Source organism: Zeugodacus cucurbitae, chromosome 5 (assembly GCF_028554725.1).
Source record: "Zeugodacus cucurbitae isolate PBARC_wt_2022May chromosome 5, idZeuCucr1.2, whole genome shotgun sequence".
Taxonomy (NCBI): domain Eukaryota; kingdom Metazoa; phylum Arthropoda; class Insecta; order Diptera; family Tephritidae; genus Zeugodacus; species Zeugodacus cucurbitae.
Genome location: NC_071670.1, coordinates 50183999 through 50204903, shown reverse-complemented (window position 1 = coordinate 50204903; position 20905 = coordinate 50183999). Strand labels below are relative to the sequence as shown.

Below are 20905 nucleotides of genomic sequence, written 5' to 3'. Positions count from 1 at the left end.
TCTGACACAACGGCTTTTTTTGGACGACCATCACGGAATTCGCCTTTGAGCGAGCGTCGGCCACGATTGAATTCGTTGTACGAGTTTTTCACAGTGCTATAGGATGGTGCTTCATAGCCATACAAAGATTTTAGTTCATCGATGCACTCTTGTCGCTATAATCCACGTCGAAAGTTGTGAAAAATGATCGCACGAAAATGTTCACGAGTTAATTCCATTTTTTGACCGAAATGAATTTTTTAATTACCTGTAAATAAAACAATACACGATTAAATGACAAAACGTTCTGAGTGATGTTATGCTAAAAAATGTCAAACTTTCCAATGGAAATGTCAGATTGCACCTGGCAACACTTAGTGTTGCCTAGGCCAGAAATATATATAGCAGCCCTCGTATAGCTTTAGTAGTTTATGAGATATATACAAAAATCTTGGTCAAGCCCACTTTCCTATAAAAAAAAAAATCCGAATATGCGCCCCATTAGTGTGATTTTGATTACATAACTTTATTTATGACTTAGTTATAGCACTTTATATGTTTTTGGTTTTCGCCATTTTGTGAGGGTGGCAGTGGTCCAACTCTCTCAATAAGATATCTCAATTTTTACTCAAGTTACAGCTTGCACGGACGGACATTGGATAGACAGATATCAACTCTACTCGTCACGCTTTGGTATATATAACACCCAATGACTAACTCGTTTAGTTTTAGGACTTACAAAACATCTTTAAGTGAACAAAAATACTATACTCTCTTTACGGCATGCGAGATTATAAAAAATTGAGCGCATTGAATACAAATTTCTGCAAAAGCCTTGAAAAAAACAAATTTTTTGGTACTCAGTTCAGAGGTTCATAGTTCTCGCTAATATGACGTCCTTATAGCTAACATAGCGAGCTTAGATCTCGCGCTATTTCAGCGTTGTCAGTTGGGTATATCATGACTTTTCAAATTCTTAAAATAGTCCTTATGATAGCTTTCATCTACGAGTTGTAATCTGTTATATTTGATATTGTAGTTAAATAGAAGCATGATTTTTACTTGCTTGGTCCATCAGAAGTTTATTGCTTTTTTTGGTAGTTCATCATACTTTCACGATTATGAACAGATAAAATACGGTGTTCAAGAAAAGGTTTGCACCGGCGTTATTTAAACTATCAGCCCTTTTGTATCACTTGTAGCATCGGTACTCACACAGTTCTCCTATCATGAACTGCTGACCTCAAGCGAGAATATATATACCTGTTTTATAGGGCTTTTCCTTATCTAATGCAATTATCTAGAATGTTTCTCCTCTAATTTTAAACTTTAACTCGACTCATGTTGAAATATTTCTATAAGCATACCTTCAGCGAACCATCTTGACAAGACTTGCTTTACCTTGGCAAATCTGTGACAGGCTCAATGAGCTTTATATATATATATATATATATGACTTAGATGTTTTTGGCATCATCAAGGACCAGCGTTTTTTTGACTATCCAAGTGGATCCTTTGTCGCCAAGACCAGAGCCATTAACTTATATTACATATCTTCAATGGTCGGAATTTGAAGAATGTATGTAATTTTAAACTTTTCAATGGCTAAGGTCTGAAGATAGATTAGCCTTACTAATAAAGGGACATATTTATATCCGTTCGAGCACTAATCAGTCGCTCAATACAAAACCCTTTCCTTAAACCAGAATCATTTCATTCAATCTTCATTTAGACAACAAAAACCCACCTTCTAATTGCCTGTCGAACGCTATGGCAATACATTTGACATTTGATTTACCATTATTTCCTAGACAATAACGCAAATACGAAAGCTTTGCAGCCTATTTTAATAAGCTTTACAGAAAAGTGTGTGTAATTTTTGACCGGAAACATGTTTACCATAATTCAAAACACCAAGCAAGCCTTTCTACACAAAAATTCAGCTTTCATTTAAGGTCACTCGGAGAGTTTCGAAATCTGATTACCTTTTTGTGTGTGTGAGTGTGCGTTGTTTCATTTCCCCATTTCACCATTTTGAGTTTTGCTTTTTTGTTTTTTTTTGATACACCTGAGCTGCTTAGAAGATTTTACGAAAAGGTAAACTGCATCAGCTGTGCTCTTGATGCTGCTTAGGCAAGCAGCAATTTTAAATTTCCTCCACCTGGTAGCTGTCGCATAGTGCTTGCCAAGCGAAGGACACCACGAAAATACATAGTAACAACAACAACAACAGCAGCAGCAACAGCAATGACATGTTCGTGTAGCATGCATGACCAACTGTTGTTGTTGTTGTGCGCTCGCTTTCAGCTCGGCTGGGTAATTGGCATTTCCAAGTGAAAAGATCGGGGAGCACAGGCTTAACGCTCAACATAACTATGAGTACTCTATGGCATGGCATTGCAATCAACATTACATGCAACGGCAGCAGAGATGACAATAATGGCAGAAAACAAAATTACATTAACAAAAGCAACAACAACAACAGCACAGCTGAGCAATGCACTGTTTCATATGAGTTAGTGGCACGATATATGTGGTTGTATATTTTTGTTGTTGTTATTGTTGTTGTGTGTGTTGCCTAAACACCGCATGGCCATTAAGTTGAAGGGTCAAAAAACAAAAAAAAAAACAACAACAGCAACAAACAAAAAACGGTGTTGCTGTGTGGCAACAAATTGCGAGTTGGTGAACGAATGGACCAAACGAACGCACACCAATATTTATGTTCGTATATAAGCTCAAATGTGAACGCATGTGGCAGTAAAATCAGGCATATGAGCATGTGATAAGCGCATTACAGGTTAAGTTGGAGCACATCAAGCGTCGTGAAGTGGCGTGGCGTGAGGGGTGAGGTGAAGGAAGAAGGGCAATGCGTTAGCGAAAATTTGCTGGTGCTGCATGTGTGGGTGTCATAAGGCCGAGCGCCAACTACATTTTCAATCAAAAGTTTAATAAAGCGTGGAATCATTTCCGCACAAATGCACAGACATACTCATACATATATATATATATATATATATATATATTTACTAATAACTGTACTTAAATGTATATATATATATATATATATATATGTGTTTATCCTGTGTATAAATACGTTCGATGCGGCATTTATGAAGTAAACATAAACTAACAAATGAGCACGCAAGGGAATACGACACGACATATACGCAATCCAACACATGACATGGCGTATACGCAACCCAAGCCAAAAACTGATAACATACAGCCAGACAGACTCTCATATACATATAGACATGCATGGCAAAACAACCACACACTGTCATCAGCATTAAGAAGCATACAAACAAGATGAAAATGTCAGCCAAAATGCGCCATAACTTCATCTCCATCGCAAGCCATCAGTCGCCCACCGCTCGTTCGCTGCTCCCACTGATTGCCTGCGCGCATTCGCCTATTTGCCTTTTACAAGATAAAATTTATCGCCACAAAGTGACATAAAAAGGATAGAACGGAAACCGAATTCAACGCAAAAGTAAACGCGCAACAACACATAAGCCATACATAATAGTACCAGCCGAGCAACCTGATACATTGGTGATGACTCGTGTCGTGCAGGTACCCATGATAGTGTGGAGTTTGCGGTTTACGGGCAGAGGGGTATGTGGAAAGGTCAGAGAACAAGTTCAACATAAGCGAAAACTATAGACTATAGCGAGTTGAGTGTGTGCAAGTCCCAAAAATACAGAACACACATACATACGGACGAGCAAACCACACACACAACAACAACAACAACCACATGACAAGCCGAAATTTCTGTGTGTTGGCTTGTTGACTCCTGTTTTTGGTATGCTTGTTCATGCATATGTATTCCTGTGTATGCTGCGGCATTAGTCAAAATTCCACGCTTGGTTTGTTGGCATTTTTATGTTGTTTCATTATTTGTAGTTTCGAACATACATATAGATACATATATATATTTTTTTTTTGTTTTTTTCTTTCCTTACTCTCCCACATTTTGCTTGGTTTTTGTACTCTAATGCAGTGGTCGCTTCCGTTTTTTGTTGCTATCTTTGTGTACTCACTTATACGCGCTGTCACACACGCAGTTGGTCGCTACATAAATACTTTAGACACGTACATATATGTATGTATGTTTATATATATAGATATGCCCATCCATATATTCACAAAATATAGTGCTCCCAACCACGTCAGCGTAAAAGTTGTCACAAAACCATAAATATGTCGCGTAAATGAAGATACATATTTATGTGTGTGCTTGCATATGTCTGTATATATGTCCGTATATAACTGTCGGAAATGCGTAACAAATTATAAAATTTTATTCGAAAAGTTTCGTAAACTTTGTTTGCCTGTCACAATTTGCTGAGCACAATTGATACTAATTTTTGACAAAATATTTGCGTTAAATAGTTTATCAACTGTGGTTGCTTAGTTAATAATGCATTAAGTCATGGTATAAGCGTGGCTGACTGTCGTTCTTACCTCGTTTTAGTATTTGAATTATTCAAATTTTGATTTCAAATAATTTTGCGCAATTTCAATGTAAAATTCTACATTAAATAGAAATTTTTTAGTTTTCTACTTTTTTATTCGTTGCACCAATGACGTCATACTTACGATACCATAGAAGACGTCAGTGATAATTTGAACATATCTGTACTTGCTGGTATTATTTAGCGCTTCCCAGCAGGGAGTTTAAAAGTAGACAGATGGTCACTACTACTGTGACGTTTAAGGTGGGCTTATATACTTTCGGCATGTGAAAAATTACGATTTTTTGCAATTTTTTTAATATTTTACATTATATATTTCCAAACGAATTTCATAATGTCAGGTAGTACATATTTTGACATGTTTGTAGAAAAAAATTTATTAGAAAATTCGGTGAATTGTGACGTCCATGGTCCATGTTCGGTAATGCCTCGTTTTTACACACGCTTGCAGTGAGCACGGTAAATTAAGAACAGCTTATCAGAAATACATGAACGAACAAAAAACTGTGAGTTTGTAGTATTCTTTCGTTCTTAAACGAAGGATTTTGTTCAACAAAATTATAACCGAAAATTGCGTACACTTTTTCAAAAATGTCGTTTTTTGGTATTCTCAAAATTTAGTTTTCCAACAAAAAAATATTAATTTTTTTTTTCAAATTTAATTTCCTTCGTCCACGAACTTGTTATTGTTAATATAAACAACACCTGAAGATTTCAGAACAATCCATAAAATGTCTTTCGAAAAATCATGCTCACCGTTAAGGCAGTTTTCAAAAAATATAATCGAGATAATCGAGCTCAAAGTTTCAACTGCGACACGTTTGCCTTAGCCACGTAGCGCGCTATAAAGATCTATAACTTTTGTTCTATAACTCCAATCGCGTTGAAATTTTTGGAGGATATTCTTAAAAGTATACATTTTGAAAATATGACATAAACAAAAGATTTCAGTTCTATTAAAATTTGGCATTTATAGTGGTAGAAACCTGAACTTATTTGCATATTACAACGTTTTGGTAGATGTAATTTTACTTCGAACGTGGTATAGTAGATACTCAGAATCTTCTCGGTATCGCTAATCCCTTCCATATCTCTCTCATATTGATATCACCTAGTTGTCCCATTTCTTTCTTGAAGTCTTTGAAATTAGACCCTTACTTCTCTTCTACCTTGTCTATAAAAATGCAAGCAATGAAAACTATACCGTCGATTTCCATCACGATATCATCTCATTCCAAAGTAATTCTACATTAGATACCCTTTTGATTGGTTGGCAACGGGACCCCATATAAGGTTATTGCTGTGTTCCCAATTGATACAATATTAAGCAACATTTAATATCGTTTGATGATATTTCTGAGTTTTTAACCCTAGATGCTCAATTTTTTTTAATTTAACATTGAGGGTCGTGGAAAATATGCCTTCTCAATTGGTTGAAGACTTCTCATTCGTTAAAGTATTGTTCCAGTGTTATCCGCGCATACTCTGCATTCTACCGATTCAATGAATAACATCTAAGGTTCCTCTTCACCTATTATATATGCATTTTAATCATTCTCCAACTTCTGAATATGGATTTATGAATGGCGGCAATCACACTTTTCGTCCCGTGTCAGTGAAGTCACTATGATCTGTTTGATATGAGACGCTAAGCCAAGTCTTAAGTAAGGTCTCTTGCTTGATTTCATATCAATGATTGGATATTTAATTGTCAAATTGTACTGAGTTAAAATAATTACTGATATATTCATATGTCTTTTTTCCAACTCGTCGCTGATTTTCATTCCTTTCTTGCTAATTGGTAGCAACAATTGAAGTCAACCATTGGCCTGTCCAGTAAATTTTTAGCAACCGAAACGTGACATTTTTTGAATTGTCTACTTCTTCAGTGGCCCTTGTTAGTTTTCAAACTTAAAAATTTATAAAGATCTTGAATTAATTGTCGAAGATGTGGTTAAAGATTTGCTGTTGTGGATGCTGCCTGCAGGTGGAGTCCTTTTGTTATTATATTCATGGTTTCCTTGTTAAAATATTATTTTCATTTTTCTTTTATGAAGTTCTTTATATTTTCTTCAGAAACCTATGAAACTTTTGCGAAAGCAAAATGAAAAATCCCACACTTTATTTATTTATGAAAGGTACAAAAGAACTTACCCACCTACATATTTGAAGTTGCTTCATTTTGTTAAAATGTTTTGAATGTGAAAACCTCAAATCTGAAATAATAGAGGTATATTCGAATACTCTACACACACACAACTAATACTTGTACCAATCTCACACAAACAAATATGAGCATTAGTACGTAGCTCGCACGAAGATGAAAATCCTAGAGTAGGCACATAAATAAATTGTTGTTTGCTTAGTTCGCAGGCGTACAAAAACAGTCTTGGTTGTTAGTAATTAAATTATATTATTACCTAATACCCTTTGGCCTCAATTAAATCATGACCTTTTTTGTGGTTAAGATTAATATACTACATACATATACCATAGTACTATATATGTACCCACCCATTTTTATTCGTATAAGAAGTTAATTAAATTAACGATGGCTCAGACAATATTTACACAAAAAAGGAGAAATTATTGGACCTTCAAAGAAATTCAACAGCTTATTTGATTATGATATTTTATTCAATTAATATTTTTATTGTGCAATTTTGGGACATGCTATTTCATTTATTAATTGGAAAATATAGGAGTCCCGTTTCTTGGGTCGCTTATGACGAAAAAGTGGGAAATGGGTCACATCATATCACAAAAGAGATTAACTTTAATATTAATTAGCTGATTGAGTTGGTTAAACATGCTTCTGGGAAATAGAAATAGTGATATTTTTCAAAATATAAAGCAAATTTGTATGAACGGTTTGACCTATTACACTTGTCTGAGAGAGATGAAGACCATTAGACCACTACATGAACAAAACGCGACTGTTTGGGTCAGTAGGGGCATATATGCATGGTATATATGGAATTAGATCTGCCTACAAAGAGTACACGAGATGTTTTAATTATTTTCTTTCTCTTCTTAACTCTTTCCCTCTGTATTCTGATATCTTCTTTTTCGAAATAATGGATTTAAGGCAACATGCGGTGCAAATATAATCAACTATATGTTTTCAGGGAGCTGACAGGTTAGCTCACATTTTTATACTCTCGCAACAAATTGTAAGTCCTAAAACTAAACGAGTTAGGTATATATTAGTGATGAGCGATATTGATATTTTTGAATCACTGTGATTTCAGTGATTGCTATTTTTAAATTACAGTGATTTTATATTGCTATTGCGATCACAACAAATAAAAAAACGAATTTATGAGTGTTTATACTTCACATTTTTTTTTTAATTTTTTACATTTACATTTATATTAATTTTAACAATATCCAAAATTTACCTGCTTTAGTAATCACAATTAATTAATTGATCACAGTTGCTATATGTGATTTTTCAATCACAGTGAAAAAATCACCGGTAGTGAAATATCGCTCATCACTAGTATATATATATCAGATAGGATGACGAGTAAAGTTCAAATCCGGACGTCTGTCTGTCCGTCCGTCCGTGCAAGCTGTAATTTGAGTTAAAATTTAGATATCTTAATAAGAAGGTTGGTGTTGTAGGTGGACGAAATCGCCCCTTGGCTTAGTTTAAAAATGGGAGAAATCGATTCACAACCACGCCGACTTTCCTTATACTACAATTTAAAGCCCACCTGATTCGTTCACTTAGTAATCGATAAGTCGGCAAATATTGCGTTTCAAGTGGAATATCATCCATCTTAAAATCATTGAAATCGAACTATAACTTTTCAAGGCCCCAGATACGGAACATTACCGGTTACGAAAAAGGTAGATAAATCTCTCAGATATTAAAATGAAATTGAAAGAAAATCTGTTTTTCTACTGGTGCCTCTGTGCCAAAATTGGGCAAAATCAGATAAATTCTTCCTGTAGCCCCACTACACCTAATGCATGGATTTTCCAACTTACAGTGGACTTATACCGTATATATCGGTTAAAATGTGAGATAATTTAGCAGCGTTATGTGAAAATATTATATAATCTTGGTTATGATGTAGGTGGATGAGTAAAAAAGGTGTAGGAATTATCCCAGCCCCTATATAACTAGTGATTCTAATTATTCTAGTGGTTAATAACTATAAATAAATAACTTGCGAAAGTATAAAATATTCGGTTACAGCTGAACTTAGCCTTCCCTTACTTGTTTTTTTTTTTTGTTCTAGTCGTTTTCATTGCGAACTTACTTTCTCTTGATGGGTTCATTATCATCTTTATATACCAATTTCAGTGGCATACTCCAGTTAGTAGTATTATAATCTGATATATTGTTTCAAATGCACTCTTTTGAAATTTTGGACTATATCTCTAACACTCGTTAGTTCAAGTATTGTTATATACTATATGGTAAAAAAAAAATATTTGTAGGTCGCCTAAACAACTACCTTCACTGATTACTTCTTCTCTGGCACTTCTTCGTTACTCATTTGCCGCTTACGAAACAGGAGAAAATAATGAATTAATTATGCGAAATTGCTTTTGGTTGTTTAGTTTCATTTACGCAATATTCACTAATTAATTAATGCTTTTTTGTTGTTGTTGTTTTTTGTTTTTTTGTAATGTGTTGATATACATATACCATTTTTATGTTATGGTAGCAGCTTAAAGTGCTGTCTATTTTCGTACAATTTTTTCCTCGTTCAACCTTTGTCACAGCGCACACTGGACCGCTATTATCCATAGCTTTATCGTCAGCGCGTACATTCAGTCGAATTTCGCAAAACACAAAAACGGGAGACTCGTAAACAACCGACAGAAAAAAAGCGACACATTGCTTATCTCCATCAATGTTGACAGCTGTCACACACTACCGAACACATAAAATTTGTCGCTATTACCACACTCGTCGTATTGACACTTTCTCATTAACTATGTGACCTTTTTAGTTTAGTGGCGCGCACCGAAAGCACCGAAGCAACCGTAAAAAACTAAGTGGATACATGCTGCCTACTAAGTAACGCAATAATAACAAAACACTAAGTGAATGAATGTAACAACGCGTTCGAACAGCAACAAAATGTTTAGTGAAGTGAAAACGAAAAGCAAATAAAGTGGTGTTACAGAGCCTAACGAAAAACCTTTGTATGAAAAAAACAACAAAAAAATACAAACGCTATGAAGAAAAATATGAGATGGAAAATTTTTGTGAATTTGTAACGAGTGGATCACATACATATTTGTTGTAGCAAATGAAGGACAAATACTTACAAAAGCTCATTTGTTGCAAGTACGAATAACGGTTGCTTGAGTACGAATTGCACGCGTGTGTGTTTGTGCATTTCCTGTATCTTCTTGTGAAGGGGTTACAGCTAACCGTTACAAAGCAGCAACGGCAATTACGAGCAGCAACGAAAGCGAAATATGGAAGATGACGGTTTTCTTCGCAACCGGCAGAGAGAGAGAGAGTGAAAGTGCTGACAATAGCATATATACTAAAACAATTTCAATTTAGAATTCAATTTCAATTGTATATGGCAGGCAATCGGAAAAGCAATTGGAGTTCTCAACCAAATCAATGGACTTGCTTATATGTTTGTATATGTACTTTCATATATGTATACTCATATCTCTAATCAAGCCACGGCAAGCAGTTCCATAGCTAACGAGTATCCTTCGAATAGCACTTAAAAATCCCACAAATGCTAGAAATCCAAACAGCCCAGCCTGCTTGGTTGCAGTAACCTTCACGCTGAGTAGCAGCAGAAATGCGCTAAAAGGTCAATATGCAAGCTATATGTATATGAGATGTGTTCAAAAAATAACGGGATTTTTTTGTTTTTTGAAAGATATTTATTATTTTTTCTACAACTAGCAGACCACTCCTGCTTCGCACGAGCTTAAACAAAAATTTCAAAAGTTATAAGTTTTTACATACCTATATACATATGTATATAATAATAATAATATATATATGTCCGATATCTTTCCGTCTGATTATGAAGGCGTTGGGAACGCTCAGAGTTCGACGCCCTAGTGCGAGCTTGTATATTTCTAATATTTTGTTCTTCAAGCCGCTGCACACGCTCCGTACTCAACTCTCAAGCGCGTACTTGGGAGATTTTGAAATTTTGACATTAAATGACATAACTTGAAAAGACAAGACAAGACAAGACATGACATGACAAGTCAAGACAAAACAAGACAAGACATGACATAACCTGACATGACAAGACCTGAAATGACATGACTTGACAAGACAAGACAAGACAAGACAAGACAAGACAAGACAAGACAAGACAAGACAAGACAAGACAAGACAAGACAAGACAAGACAAGACAAAACAAGACAAGACAAGACAAGACAAGACAAGACAAGACAACACAAGACAAGACAAGACAAGGCAAGACAAGACAAGTCAAGACAAGACAAGACAAAACAAGACATGACATGACATGACATGACATGACATGACCTGACATGACAAGACCTGAAACGACATGACTTGACAAGACAAGACAAGACAAGGCAAAACAAGACAAGACAAGACAACACAAGACAAGACAAGACATGACAAGACATGACAAGACATGACAAGACAGGACAAGACAAGACAAGACAAGACATGACATGACATGACATGACATGCCATGACAAGACATGAAATGACATGACAAGGCAACACAAGACAAGACAAGACAAGACAGAACAAGACAAGACAAGACATGAAAAAAGCTGCGAGCGCTCTTAACTCGACTCTCTGGCATGCGATTCAATGCGAAGAGAATGACTTGCAGGACGATTTTTAGTTTCAGATTAAGATTCACCATCACTGATTCTTTTTAATACCCTCGCCTGGAAACTATTTTCAGTTGAGATTCTAGCATTAAATATAGCCTATGTTTCTCGGGATGAATGAAGCTTTCCAATGGTGTAAGAATTTTTTAACAGTAGTTTTTGAGTTTATTCATTACAAACATACATACAAATCTTTCCTCTTTATAATAGTAGTATAGATAAGGTTGTCGTCTTCAAAATAGTACCCATTCGTTATTATGGACTTATACCAGCGTTTCATCCAATCGTCGTAACACTTCTCAAACTCGATTTTTGGGAGAGTCAAAAGCTTCTTTATTTCTCTTTATTTTTGGAAATATGAAGAAGTCACATGGAGTCATGTCTGGCGAATATGTAGGCTGGGGAATGGTTACAGTATTGCTTTTGAACAAGAATTCACGAGCAAGCCACGAAGTGTGAGCTTTTAACGAACGAAAATCGCGAAGCTCATAACAACACGTCTAACCTTAGTGGCTGCTTCAAACAAATTAAGCAAATACTACAACTAAAAAATTGATCGTACTTCAGAAGCATATCATTCTTCAATAAGAAATTTAAAAATTCCCGTTATTTTTTGAACACACCTCTTATAAGTGTCTGCTTGTATGACAATAGCAGTATTGTGTGCGGCGCTGAAAAAGCACGTGGTGTGCAATGAAAGCATACGAGCTTGTATGAGTAAAACCATTTGAAAACGTTAGCAACGCCATTGCCGACATCAGCAACACCGTTATCATTAAGGGTAGCCGCAGCAACATAAATGAGAAAAAAAAGTGAAAACACCCATAGCATTTAATAGGTATCGCTTTATGCCCCTAGATGGATGTATATATGTATGTGTGTTATTGTGTTGCTTGGGCAACTCAATGACAAAACGAAGCACAACAGCGGAGGCACATAGTGGCAGACCAGCCAGCCAGTCAGCCAACCAACCAACCGTCCAGTCGAACAATGTTGCTTGCACTAATGCGCACATCAGCAATGTCCATTGTGGCCAATGGCAATGCCAACAACAACAATAATAACAACAAGCATAACATCAATGCCAATGGAAAAAAAGTGATAAAAATTAACGCAAAAATAGCAACAATGCAGCAGCGATTCATACAAACATACACACACATACACATGTATATATAACCATACACAGATTACAGTCGTCTATATAAGTCTGTTGATGGTGTACTATAGAGATATATTTTGTTGCGCTGTAAGTACAGCATCAGGCAATATAGCCAACGGCAATCGAAGATAATTTTATGTTTGTTAGCCTTCGAGCAATGACCACGCTGTTGTTGTTGTTGTATGAGCTTCAACGTTTTTAATGAAAAAGTTGATATGAAGCGCAGGCATCCATACACTATACTATATACTTATGTAACCCTATACTGAGATACATATATCTATGTGTGAGCACAGCAATTGTTTAAAGCGCAGCACTTGGCGTTGTGGATTTGCTCTGGTGATATGTACGTGTATAAATGCCAATAACTACTTTGAGTTGGACGTCACACACACCCACCAACAATTGTGGGTTTAAAATTCCCAAACTTTTTTTTGTGTATTTTGAGCGCTCCGCCGGGTGTTGAAACACAATATCGATATTTGTAGCTGTAGCTGTGTGTGTTATGTTGTGGCTGCTCACAATCGCCAGTAAATCCTCGTTGTATTGGTCGCTAGGGCTTGTTTCTTTGCTTTTTTTATTTCTTTTATTTTATTTTTCTCTTTTTTTGTTATTTTTGTAGTGGAAGGTGTGTGTTAGCTGCTGAAATTGTACGTGATATTTCGCTGCTATTGAATTTCAGTCTAAAACGGCAATGAAAAAATGTAGTATAGGCGAAAGTATTTAAGCTTTCAATAACTATATTGGCAGCCGCAAACACAGCTATTGTAAACTTAAATTGATTGTCTTACTAGAGCGCGCAGGCTTTTTGAAATTAGTATTCAAGTCATTCAACTGCAGTAGTTATAGTCTAATAACTAATTAAAAGCGATGTGTACTTATATGATATAAGAACTTAAGAATTTAGAAAATAACCACTTTTCGTATATTAACTGATTAAATCTGGTCACTTTAGCCTACAGTTCAATAACGGAAAAGTAATTATGCACCGTTTCATACTTCGTGACGTTTCTGTTCTCATTCAATACTTGTCAAAAGCTGACACATAAAATAAATTATTATTTCTAAATATAATGCCGAAGTCTCTTATACCATATAAGAGGGTTCTTATACCCTTTGGACCCCACCTCTTCTCTTAAAAAACCTTTGAATAAATCTTAGGGTAAAGTAAGAAAATTTTATATTTTTTAACTTAGTGACATATTAGTCCAATTATAACCGTTTAAAATCCAACCATCCGTTTTCGTTTAATTACACAGCCACACAAAAGAAAATTTTGGCATGAACTGGGTATCTTAATATATGTACGGCACGTTTTTGGGGTCGCTGAATCCGAATTCGAGGTCAATTTAACACCATATGTAAGATCAGAGATTTGGGATAACTCCAGAAAACCAATATGGCGGAAAACGATTTTTAAAATTAATCGGATTCGCTTGAAACTCGCTATTCGTGGGTTTTTGCGGTCACTAAATCCGAAATTCGATGCCGGTTGTTCAAAATTCAAAATTGAGGATCCAATATGGCGGTCGCTTTTTTGATTTTCGGAATCTCATAACTCGGGGGGTTTCAGGGTCGCTAGTTACGATATCGGTGTTTGTTTTTCAAAATTTAAAATGGCGAATGCAATATTACGAATTTTTAAAATGTGTCCCAAAAATATGTGTTCGCCATTGTGAATTTTTAAAAATTAACGTCAATTTTTTTTTATGTAGTCTCTACTCTTTTAAGAATACGACTTCTGAGACCTTATATATGTAAATCTTTTCTAAGAAGTACTATTAGAACAGAATTCTACCGAGCTACTCCGATGGTAGTAGAACAAGTAGGTTGCCAAAATCACTTTCGATGATATCAAATTGAGCTCAGTAGCATTTAGTAATACTTTCAGTGAGCCTCTTCGTCGAAATCACCGGTGCAGATAAATGTTTTGAGCACTCCCACGTCTTTCAGGAACATCAAGAAATATCCCTTTATTCTAACTTCCGACTGCCTCCATCTTCCGAATAATATTATTATATTATTTTCTTCTTTATTGGTGTAGCCACAGCTTATGCGATTATGGTGGAGTTTACAACAGCGTGACATTCGCTCTTCCTTCTCACTGTTTGGCGCCAATTGGTAATTGGTGATACTAAGTTAAGCCAGGTCTTCGCCCACCTCGTCCTTTCAAAGGAGTGGAGGTTTCCCTCTTCCTCGGTTGCTGGAACGCTTTCGTCCATTCGAACAAACATGACCTAGCCAGCGCAGCCGCTGTCTTTTCATTCGCTGAACTATGTTTATGTCGTCGTATAGCTTATATAGCTCATCGTTCCATCGTCTGCGGTATTCGCCGTTGTCAATGTTCTTCCGCACAACCTTTCTCTCAAAAACTCCGTCTACACCATAAATCAGGGCGCGAATGATAAGGGATTCATTGAATTTGGTGTTTGTTCGTCGTGAGAGTACTTTACTTTTTAACCGAATTTTATTTAATTGTTATGAAACAAAATCGAGGAAATAACTGCTTCGAAATATGTAAAGAACTAACCAAATGTTTGACAGTAGACACTCCAAAAATGAGATCTTGTCATACTAGGCGGCTATAATTGGTTTCCATAGTTCCATAGTTTCGAAAATCTTTAATAATCCTTTGCAGAATCTTTTGAATATAGATTTATTTAATTTTTATTATATTATGAATATATACTCATTGTGATCTGTTTACTGTTAATATAGAATCATTAAAGACGAATACTGTTTTTGATTGGTTGAAAAGGGAGTCAAATTGAGCCAGACCGCCAGCGGCCGCCCTAAGGTCATCATTAGGCTCATTGTGAATACTGTTCTTAGTATAAAACATAATATAGTAGCTGTCTTCAATTCGTCAATCGTTAGTGAGTAGCGAATCGAACAAACAAGCAGCAGTTACGGTGCAACCCTGCAGAGATATACCCTCTGCTGTTGTTATTTCATTGGTTAAGGAAAATTTTTCATTCCGTCTTTAGTTTCGAGCTGCGTTCATTCCCTCTTTTTCTGTAAAAATGTATACTTTATTTAAATTATTAAGGCGTGGAAAGCAGTACAAAAATCTATGTATTTTAATTTTGGGCAGTGATTTATGGTCTGAAATCTGTAAATCAAGATTTGGTAGAACTTCAGAAAGCAATTACATACATATATCACATATATACTTGAGATCCCTATATTCTCTTTCATCGAATTTAACTCGCTAACTGCTTGTTGCCTCTACGTTATACGCAGGACTAGTCTCCTTGTATATTGTTTAACAAGGAGACTAGTCCTGTATATTGTTTAACAAGGAGACTAGTCCTGCAGAGTAATAGCGAAACGGTGAGATTAAATGTTGCTAAAGACGGTACCTCTCACCTTTCAGATTCTCTATTAATACATAATCTTTTTTCCTTTCAACTTTTTTTTGTGCACATTAACTATTTTACGCCGTAACTCCAACAGTCCAGCTTTCACCCCCTCTGAAGCCCACTTTTCACTTCTCTTTCATATTGTATCCTTTTTCAAGCTTGAAGCGTTCTGCATACTTTCAGAGTATTAGAGTTGAATAAGCGCGACAAGCGTTAATTGCCATTAAGTTAACTATGCTTGAGGAATCAACTCCTCCTCTTAACCGACTTAAGTATGCTCCGATGCCTTAATTCTGCTTATAATACACTTTAGATATTAAAACTAAAGCAATGCTTTCATGTAAGCGACAACTTTGCGAAATGTGCTTGTATTGGCGCGACATCTACAGTCAAGAACTCTACGCGCTCGTGTCACTCGTTCGGTGCTGACAACTTCAAAGTAACGAACAAAACTGTGAACTGAACTTAAACTAAAGTACACAGCGTGGAAAGCAGAGTAGAGCAGAGTAAAGTGGTAGCTAAAAGTTTTCAAACAGCTGGAGTGAGTGAAGCGCTAGCAAAGCAGAACAGGCGGAAGGGGTTTGTAGCTGGAAGCGTTTGGCGAAAAGTACTTCAAGTTGAATTTGGAGCAAGTGCTGTTGCAGGAGATATCGTATGCTACTTCTTTGCCAACTGCTTGTTGCAGAAACCAAATAGATAGACACACACATACATCTGTATAGAAAACTCGGGCGTATAATTTATCACAGTGCAGCTGCTGCGTAAAACCAACAGAAGTAGTGGCCCGTCTAAAGTGGAAATGTTGCTGGCGTCAGCCTGCGGCAACATCATGTTGCTGTTCTTCCATTTTTTTTTTTCGTTTTTAGTTTGTTGTGTCATCGTCATTTTCGTGGTTGTCATCGTAGACGTCGTGCCTGTGCTCGTTCTCATCCTCTTTCTCAACTCTTGTTGTCGTTGTCAGTTGTAGTTTCAGCTCTGTTATGCTGTTACACATATTGTTATTGTTACTTGTTCGCTTACAAATACAATGCGTACAACTGCTGACAAGCTGAAAGACATAGCATTAAAAGAAGTTCGCTTGTTGCATGCCATGCCCCATATTGCCGCTCGTAAGAGTTGCACAACGTGAAAATCTCAACTAACAAAACAAATTCGAAAATAACCGGAAACCACAGTTATGACAACAAAAATATCCCGAAAAAGCAACGAAATTATAAAATTGCACAAAAAGTGGAAACCAAAAAAATAAAAACAAAAGCAAACACGAATATCTAGCAAAATAATTAATAACAAAGTTTCACCAACAAAAAACTGCAAAAATAGCCTTTTTGTATACTATTTGCTATCTGCATGCTATAAAATGGAAATATTTGCATTGCAAGTGCAACAACACCTATTAGTTTAATGGTTGATAGTGGCGCTGCAGTGAGTTGGCACTAGTTTCAGCTTTACTGCAGCGAGACTTTGGAGTTTGGTTTTGAGTAGTCTCGTGGGAAATCATATTCTTCAGAAACTTCTAAATACACGAACTCATAATTAAAAATATCAGAATTCATTGGCATAAATGGATTTTGCTCCTAGAACAAAATAAAATTGAAATAGGAAGAATTAGCAATAAATATATAAACCCAAAAAGCTTTCCAGCAGTCAAAAATTACTTGCATGGTATACAGAAATCTAGATTTACTAAGTAATCTATTATTTATAAGTCTTCATTCCACTTATCGGTTGTTGCTTCGTCCCTCTTTCATTTCTTTGATGTTAATTGATCCACATATAGTTTCTGTTACTTTCACCTCCAACACTAGAGCTCTTGGCTTCTATATTAGTTGTAGTTCCATGAAAATATTTGAAATCGTATAATAACCACGCCCACCTCCGTTACAAAGTTTATGTTGAAAATTACTAAAAGTGCGTTAAATCACCAATGAAAAACATTAGAAACACTAAATTTTACACAAGATATGGGAGAAGAAAGCTGCACTCCGACTTGTTTAAAAATTGGAATCTGGATTAAAAACCATATCTCAGGAACTACTCGACCGAAGTCAATATTTCGTGTCTCCCTGATGACACGTGTGGAAAATGGACTAAATCGGTTCACAACCACGCGTACTTCTCACATAACTCAATTTTGAATTCCAACTGATTCGTTCAGTTTATAATATATACATTAGGAACCAACGAAGATAGCGAAATAAAACTTAAAAAACACTGTATTTGAGCTGTGGCATCACTTGTGGAAATTGTCGAAATCGGACTATAACTTTTCAATTCCCCGGATATGGAAAATGAAGGAATCAGTGCCTAAGCGTAATTTTCCACCGATCGCTAAATCGCTCAGATATTTTAAGTTAATTCAGTGGGAATCGTTTTCTTCCAAAAAAAAAATTCCAAATCAATAAATTGCGATAGTATAAAATGTTCATTAAATAGTATCACCTGGGCTATCAAATTGAGCTTTTAAATCTTTTTAATATAATTCTTGACTATTGCACCAACGATTAGTTCAAGTCTGAGTAAATTTTTCGAAATTTGGTTTCTCAAGAGTGTGCATCGGATATGGTATTTTAGTTTTAAAAGTTCGTCTTCATCTTTCACTCGACTTTCTGTTAGGTAGTAATCTAGTGGCGATGACCTTCATAACTTTTAACAAAACGAGAAGTTCAGCCATACGAGATTTGGAGAGTAAATCTAAGAGGTGACCGGCTTAGTAGCGATTTTAAGCGGCATGTGGAATTCTAATGACAGCCATTTCTGAGCGGTTCATTGTTAAGATGTCGTTGTCACAGTCAGTCTATTTAATGTTTTAAAGTAAAAATCGCATTCACATCTTTTACAAATAATCTTTAAAGAAAACAAGTAAGGAAGGGCTAAGTTCGGGTGTAACCGAACATTTTATACTCTCGCAATTTATTTATTTAACTTTATTTATATTATATAATACACAATTTGGCCCAGATATTCGTCATATATATCGTATAAAGTCCATTGAAAGTTGGAAACCATAAAATTAGGTTAGAATCACCGATGTCCTCGTGCTCGATATATGGGGCCTTCAAAACCTATGGTCCGATTTCGGCGATTTTTAGAATGGGGCTGCCACACTATAAACATAGTATTTGTGCAAAGTTCTGCACCGATATCTTCACTAGTGCTTACTTTATATATTGTAATGTAAACGATTCAGATCGTCTTCAAAGTTCTGGTATATAGGAAGTAAGCGTGGTTGTGAAGCGATTTGGCCTATTTTCACAACATATCAATTGGATGTAAGGAAACTATTACCAACCAAGTTTTATTGAAATCGGTCGAGTAGTTCCTGAGATATGGTTTTTGACCAAGGCGACGCCACTCCCATTTTCCATTTTGTAAAAAAATCTGAGTACAGCTTCCATCTGCCATTTCTTATGTGAAAGTTAGTGTTTCTGACGTTTTTCGTTAGTGAGTTAAACCACTTTTAGTAATTTTCAACCTAACTTTTGTGTGGGAGGTGGGCGTTGTTATTATCCGATTTCTTTTATTTTTGGACTGTATTAAGAAGTGGCTCAAAAAAACGACTGCAGAAAGTTTGGTTTATTTAGCTCTATTGGTTTCCGAGATATGTACAAAAAACCTATTTGGGGGCGGGGCCACACCCACCTCCACAAAAAAATTGCATCCACATATGCCCCTTCCTAGTGCGATCCCTCATGCCAAATTTTATTTCCATAGCTTTATTTTTGGCTTAGTTATGACACTTTATGTGTTTCCGGTTTTCGCCATTTTGTGAGCGTGGCAGATTTTGCTCATTTTCGAAAGCAACCTTCCTATGGTGCCAAGAAATAAGTGTGCCAAGTTTCATTAAGATATCTTAATTTTTACTCAAGTTACAGCTTGCACAAACGGACGGACGGACGGACGGACAGACAGACATTCGGATTTGAACTCCACTCTACACCCTGATCACATTGGTATATATAACCCTATATCTAACTCGTTTAGTTTTGGGTGTTACAAACAACCGTTATGTGAACAAAACTATAATACTCTCTAGCAACTTTGTTGCGAGAGTATAAATATTTAATGTTCATCCTATAAATGGAGAAATACCACATTATGGTGAATTTAACAATTTGTATAAAAATCTACACAATTTTCCAGACCGATTTTGGCGTTACTGTCGTATGTCTGTCAAACTATATGATTTGTTGTTAGAACAGATGAAAACTAGATATGCAAAACAAAGAAAAGTTATTTCTGAAGAGCGAAGGCTAGTTTTATTTGCTTTTCGTTTGGGCAGAAGGAAAGCAGGACGATCGAAATTAATATGAAATTAATAATTCTATAGTTATATTTGTCATTTTTTATTTTTTGCCGCTCATCCATTATCTAAAAAATAGAGAAGGTTTCATATCTAAGCGGCGCCGTTCTGCCGCTCAAAAATTTCACTCATTGTGTGGCCACTTCAATAACATTTCATATGTTTTAATGGCCCGGCAAGTCTTCAAGCAAGTCCAAGCTTCTATAACACATCTGAAAACTTTTTTTACCACAGGTCTTCCAAATGGACTTGTATGTATCTAGTTTATGATAGTCTTATCAGATCTCGCTCGTACTTTACCAACTTACTAAACTCTTACAGTAGATAAATTGCAGTGTTTAGAATTTTGCATTTGTCATTAATAGGTAAATAGATTCCTGAACTGATGGGTGGATATTTTAAATTTCATTGATTACGTTATATAATACAACTGAAGCAGAAAATTAATTAATATAAAGGAACTACTCAAAATAGCATACCCATCTTCACAGGGTTTAGATTAAGAACAAAAGTTCCGCAGAAGTTTTTCATTTCCATTTAACTTTTTCATTAAAATTTAAATGAGAATCTATTTGATATTGAATTCCGCAAGCAAATTCATATATTAAACGATTCTTATTTTATTTTAATTTTTCATGCTAACAGTCAACGCACGAAACCGATACGCTCATTATCAAAATTTTTTTTCCCGAAACCGGAAAGAAAGCTTTTCGTTAGTGTGAACATACATTTATGTACATGTGTGTGTAGAGATTTTTCACAGTAAATTAATCAACGACACTCCCACTGGCAACC

At 35.7% G+C, this 20905-nt stretch overlaps 1 protein-coding gene across 1 annotated transcript in view; it reads left to right on the top strand.

Moving 5' to 3' along the window:
- The window catches only part of LOC105217288 (glutamate receptor ionotropic, NMDA 2B), a 162403-nt gene that overhangs the window by 13397 nt on the left and 128101 nt on the right, over positions 1–20905 (top strand). The gene's annotated exons all lie outside the window — the stretch shown is intronic.